Here is a 6895-nt window from a genome sequence, read left to right as displayed (position 1 = left end):
TGGGTATAAACTTAAGTGACCATCAATTTAATACAGATTATTTGTATTTTTTTAAAGATTTTATTTATTTATTTATTTGACAGAGATGGAGAAAGCACAAGTAGGCAGAGCGTCAGGCAGAGAGATAGGGAGAAGCAGGCTCTCCACTGAGTAGGGAGTGCAATGTGGGGCTTGATCCCTGGATCCTAGGATCATGACCTGACCCAAAGGCAGATGCTTAATGACTGAGCCACCTAGGTTCCCCTTAATACAGATTATATGAATAAGATGTTATATATGAGCTTAATGGTAATCATAAGAGACCTCTTCCAGGGCACCTGGGTGGCTCAGTGGGTTAAAGCCTCTGCCTTCAGCTCAGGTCATGATCTCAGGGTCCTGGGATCGAGCCCCACATCATCGGGCTCTCTGCTCAGCAGGGAGCCTGCTTCCTCCTCTCTCTCTGCCTGCTTCTCTGCCTACTTGTGATCTCTCTCTGTCAAATAAATAAATAAAATCTTTAAAAAAAATTTAAATTAAAAGAGACCTCTTCCATAATGATTTTGAGTCATAAACTGAATTTGAAAATACTGTATTTTCTTTAAGAGGGATTGCTAATCAAAATCAGAATCAATCAATCAATCACAGATCTTCATAAGAATTGTGGAATGCACTCTGGAGTGGATCACTTAGGAAAACATACTTAAGAATACTTTTATGAAACCAGTAGATTCATTCTAATGTGGAAGAATTTTAAGCTGGATTTAATTTTTTAAGTTCAGACATAGCTATATACTCATTTAAATTACAAGATTAATGTCCCTGTATTGAAACAAACTCCAGAATAAAAAAACAAAAATAAAAACAAAAGAACTAGTAACATGAAAAGTCATGCATTCACTTATCCAAATGTATTTTTTTATTTCATTTATTTGTTTTTTTAAAGATTTTATTTATTAGAGAGAGAGAGCACAAGCAGGGGGAGCAGCAGAGGGTGAGGGAGAAGCAGGCTCCCCAGTGAGTAAGGAGCCCAATGTGGGGCTCAATCACAGGACCCTGGAACCATGACCTGAGCTGAAGGCAGACATTTAACTGACTGAACCACCCAGGTGCCAATCAATAAATTTATCAAGCACTTACCAAGTATAGACCAGTAAGTAAAAATGTGTTGGACTTTATTACCTATTAAAGATTTTATAATTTCTGCTTTATAATTTCATACTCTGCTAAGAGAAATAGAAATATTTTCAAATTATAACATCATACAATTTATTTGGCTCATGTCATGATCTCAGGGTCCTGGGATCGAGTCCCGCATTGGGCTCTCTGCTAGGCAGGGAGCCTGGTTCCTCCTCTCTCTCTCTGCCTGCCTCTCTGCCTACTTGTGATCTCTTTCTGTCAAATAAGTAAATAAAATCTTTAAAAAAATGATATTTGTTTAAATATAAAGATAATAAATAGTATTTATCTATACTTTTGGGAAAAAAATATTAATGCAAGACTCCTTCCAGAGAACAAAATGAATTTCATTTCTTATTACAGAGAAAGTAAAAAAAAAAAATCTTTAAAAAACACATGTATATTCATTTATATTAAATTATATTAATTATAATTTATATTTAAATAATGGACATAGCCATTTAATTGAAAAAACAAATATTTGATACAGCTAAAATTTAGTTACAGCATTTTGAAAAAAACAGTACCATTAAGCACTTAAAATATTTCTAACATGGGTAACACATGCCCAGGTCAAAATTACTAATCAAAGAATTTAAGTTTCAAAATGCTATGCAGGTTTCCATGTAACTATTTAGGCTGGTTTTTCAGCAGCAGGTGGAGAATTTAAAAGAAGGATGCCCAGGTGACTCTGATTCAAAGAATTATCAGAACTTTATATCCTAAAACAAACCACTTACTTTTTTTTAGTTGCAGAACATGTTTTAAACAATTTCAATCATCCCATTTTTCTGAATACTGATCAATTTTTTTTCCATTCTGTGAATATGAGTGACTCTCAGATGAACATTCTTAGGATATTCAATGTCATTCATTTCAACTCCACGTTTCTTTTCCCTGGGCTAAATTTCCATAAAGAGCTCAAAGGGCTGTCCATTAGAAACATATATTTTATAGAAAAAAGTATGTTTTACATGCAAAAATTGAAAATGTCCACAAAAAACAATTTTTTAAAAAATGTATATAATGTATTTCTCCATGTGCTGCTCAAAGAAATAGTCATATAATATTGATGATAATACAATTTGAAGGACATCTCAAATTACATCCATAAATTTCAATCTCAATAGAAGTATCAGGCCAAAGAGTGCTCAAAGTCAATTATGGCATAAAAAGTACCCTTGAAATCTGTATATAAAGAGGCATCATTTTCTAAAAGGATGAAGAAGGTAAAATTCAAAGGAAAAGCATCCACCCATCTCGGGTCACATGTGCTAACTAGACTAGTTTCAAGAAAAGAGAAAATAATGAAGTGGAAAGGAGGGTTCCACAGCCAGCAAAATAAACAGAGCTTGGAAATAAAGGATACCTGCAAATTTCAAAGGTGGCATTCTCTCAGTACTGAGCCTAGTAGTGAGCATTCTAAATAGACTCATATGCCATACATGTTAAGTGCTTTTAAAAATCAAAGTTTATACAAGGTCTTTCAAGGTTGGACATGAACCTTTCATTATCAGTGAAAAGATCCCTGAAATATGTGCCAATGGCTCAAATCTGACCCAGATGAGAAAGAGAAATTAAAGAGCCATAGAGAAATCAGAATTTCAAGTAAATGTCAGAAAACTAAGCTGATCTTCCTGAGTCAGGAGCATTTATTTAGGTTCCTAAGACCAGAAGTCTGGAGTCTGTAATCAGTTTTCTAAAACAGCTCTCAGACTCTTTTCTCTTGACTCCTTTTCCTTTCTCTGACTCTAATTTATCTTGCACACTATCTCTGGATTAATCTCCTGAAGGCCCTTTCATTCTATTAGTGTTCAAAAACTCTACACAACTCCCAATTCCTTCCTAATCAGATTTAACAGCTCCTGTTTCTTTTTTTTCTTTTTCAGATTCCCTGCAATTTTTCTACCTCCCTCTCAGACAAAACTATTTTCCACTAACCCCAACCATAGAACTTTCTCTAGAGTTGGTATCATCATTCATCTGCATCACGCACTTGACTATATCATCCAAGCATTGCTCAACTTGCTTCCTTCCTGAAATGCCATCCTCTCTTCTTCACCAGCTGAAATCTTTTCTACCCATTCCTTAAGCTTCAGCTTAAATCCTGATTTAGTGACACTTTGCATGTTATTATTTACTTTGGCCTATTCTGATTAATCCCAGCTTTAAATTCTTATAGAGGTATTGTTTGTTCCACATAGTTTACAGTTTGGGTGTCTATTATTTTGTATTTTTCATTAACTCACAGGGGCACTGAGTCTTAAGACATCCATAAACAGTCAGCTATTTGGAAGCTTGGATCACATCTTGGATTTTTATGTTATAGGATGGATTGTGAGTAGATAGATATGAATTCTGCCTCATTTCATAAAAGAGGATTCAAGGAGTCCTATTAAAATACATATTGTATGCTTTAAACTTACAAGTTAGGAAAAAAAAATTGATGGCATGATGTCTAAACCCCCACTGCTAATGTGAGACAAATTTTTGAGCTAGTAAAGGTTACTGCTAAGATGACCCATCTAACTTGTGGGATGTCTAGGAGTCATAATCTGCTGTAGCCCTTTAACACTGAAAGAGCAGACTGGTACAAAGGTAATAAGCAAGGTTGAGAAGGTACATGTTTCCTATAGGTAAGAAACTAGATTAGCCCCGAGTGTTAAAAATAAAAAAAAAATACATATTATATAAACATGAACGAAGGGGAGAGGGAGATACAGGTTTCAAGTTCTATAATTAATATTTCAGGGGAATGAAAGGCACAAGGTAAGGAATCTAGTCAATGTTACTGTAACAACAATGTAATGGAAAAGATGGTAGCTTCACTTGGGATGAACATACTGTAAAATAGAAACTTGTCAAATTGCTAAGTTGTACATCTGAAACTAAGGTAACATTGTGTCAACTATACTCAAAGTAAAAAAAAAAAAAGCTATATATATATATATGTATATATATATATATACATATATATATATATAGTATAATGAAAAACAAAATAAAAATAATTGAAGGAATTGTGTATAAAGGTAGGATATTAGTCTCCTAAGGCTATGATAACAAAATACCACAAAGTGTGTGGCTTAGAACAACAGAAATTTATGGTACATAGTCCTGAAGGCCAAAGTCTGAAGTCAAGATGTCAGCAAGCCCATGCTTCCTCTAAGTATAAAATTCTTCCATGCCTCTTCCTAGGTTCCTGGTGGCAGCTGTCAGTTCTTGGCATTCCTTGGCTTACAGCTACAACACTCCAATCTCCACCTGTGTTGAACATGGCACCGTCCCTATGTATCTGTGTCTACACATGAACATGGCATCCTCCCTATGTATCTGTGTCTACACATGGTCATCCCTCTTTTTATAAAAGCACTAATCATATTGGATTATGGATCCACTCCACTTTAGTAGAACTTCAGCTTAATGATACCTGCAACAACACAATTTCCAAATAAGGTCATACTCTGGGGTACTGAAGCTTAGAGCTTCAACGTATTTTTGGAAGACACAAATCAACCCATGGGAGGCAATAAAAACAAACGTGCCAATTAACTCTGAATTTAATGGATATAATACAGCTGAAAAGTTCAGCCTGGATGCAAGAAATAGGCAACATATTTACTTCTAAAAATAATGAGGTCCATGATCAACCACTTGATTCAGAGTGTGTAAGATTTATACCAACAAATTATAAAAGAAAACAGAAATTCCGCATGGATCCCAAGGGAAATTTATCCTAAGAGAGCTGATGAAATAGAATTGTGGTGATTTAGAAACCACTATTATCAATAAAACTGACAAGATATACATGATTTTTAAAATAAGAGCTTAATTAGATTTGCTTTTTTAAATTTTTACATTTTAGTAAAATTAATCATGGGCAGGATGGGAATAATAATTTGAGGAAGTATGACAGCATCAGTGTATGCAGTTCTTGAGGCTATACTTTAATCAAGGCATACATATCTTTGATTCTAGACTATCTATCACAAATTAGAACATCAAATTCAATGAAAGTGTATCAGATCAAAAAATATTATTGTCCATGTTAAAACTTTTCTTAATTTTAACCTTGGAGTTCTTTAGTATTTGATCTGAAATACTTCTTTTGTTACATTATTTTTAGAAGATATTATATATTGTGTGTGAATTCTAGGAATTCCTCTGTAATCTAAATTTGCATATCTGACTCTACTTAAAAATACCCCTGAGATGTATCACTAAAATCTAATGTTGAAAATGTCCTTAAGGTAACTATTTCATCTGCCAATATTCTTACTTCCCACTGTTTTGTTCTTCCATACATTTCCTGAAGTTTTCTTGACCTGCTTCATATGGGATAAGGAACAAGAGGGCAGCTATCCAATAAACAGTATTTTCCAGGCTCCCATACTAATTAGACTTAGTTTAGATAGATTTCTAATTTTTCCCGACTTCTGATTTCTATTAACATCTTAGCTATCAGTTATATACTTTCCTATTAAATGTCATATAGTGTTTTCCCTTTCCAGCTGCTTTGAATATTACCATTTGATCTTTAATTATCAGCATTTGATTATAATACATTAGGTATTTTTCACCTTGTATTTATCCCATTTCAATTAGCTGACAATATCTTCCAAATGATATGGGAAATTATCAGCCATTATTTTTTCAAGTATTGTTTCTATCCCAACTCTGCCTTTTCTGGCTGGGATTTTTTTTTTTTTTAATTTCCACATGTATTTTATACTTAGTTTTACTTTGTTGCATTCACCTTTTTATTTTTTTGTTTCAGTTTATATATCATTTCTAATAATGTATTTCTGACTTCAATATACATAGCCTACCCTATGCTTTGCTTTTAATCATATCCATGAGATCCACTTTTTTTTTTTAAGATTTTATTTATTTGAGAGAGGTAGTGCATAACAGAATATTGGAGGGGCTCAGTAGCTGAGAGGAGCAGAGGGAAAAGGAGAAGCAGACTGGTCTTGGGGCTCAATCCCAGGACCCATGAATCATGACCCAGGCCAAAGGCAGATGCTTAACCGACTGAGCCAGCCAGGCATCCCTACTTGATTCTTCTTTGTATAAATATATAAACATTCTATCAATAATCCCATCCATTCATCATATTATTTTTCCTTCTCTCCCTTTTCTATAATATATGAACCAAGAATATGTTAAAGTTCTTGCTAACTGCAATATTTGTACCATCTCTCGGGCTGTTTTTATAATACTGTATTTCTTCTTTTTTTTTTTTTTTTAAGAATTATTTATTTATTTGACAGAGATCACAAGTAGGCAGAGAGAGAGGGGGAAGCAGGCTCTCCTCCGAGCAGAGAGCCTGATGCAGGGCTCGATCCCAGGACCCTGAGACCATGACCTGAGCCAAAGGCAGAGGCATTAATGCACTGAGCCACCCAGGTGCCCCTATAATATTGTATTTCTTTACTGCTTGTCTTGTTGCTGGTTACTCATATGGTTAGTAATTTTATAATCATATATTGGAGGTAATACACAATAAAGATCTGGATTACCTTGCCTTCTAATTCTCCTAAACATATCTTTTACTCCTAGAGTATGTATCTTAATTCTAAGATTTTGCTCTTATTTTTAGAGTAGGGCTTTCTGTATTCTTAACTCAAAGTTCTGGGTGCTCACCACGGTATCTCTAACTGAGCTTGGCCTGACAATTTTACAGAACTAAGTATCTACTCAAATCTCTCCTGACTCCCTGTGGTTGCTCTCTGCTAGA

At 34.4% G+C, this 6895-nt stretch overlaps 1 non-coding gene across 1 annotated transcript; it reads left to right on the top strand.

Moving 5' to 3' along the window:
- Positions 1–3566: 3566 nt before the first annotated feature.
- LOC132028891 (U12 minor spliceosomal RNA) lies at positions 3567–3717 on the top strand. Its single transcript, XR_009407578.1, has one exon. It is a non-coding gene; the product is annotated as a U12 minor spliceosomal RNA (small nuclear RNA).
- The last annotated feature ends 3178 nt before the right edge of the window (positions 3718–6895 follow it).

The sequence above is a fragment of the Mustela nigripes genome, chromosome 12 (genome assembly GCF_022355385.1).
Source record: "Mustela nigripes isolate SB6536 chromosome 12, MUSNIG.SB6536, whole genome shotgun sequence".
Lineage (NCBI taxonomy): Eukaryota > Metazoa > Chordata > Mammalia > Carnivora > Mustelidae > Mustela > Mustela nigripes.
Note: the sequence above shows the minus strand (reverse complement) of the source record. Positions and strands in the feature narration are given on the sequence as shown.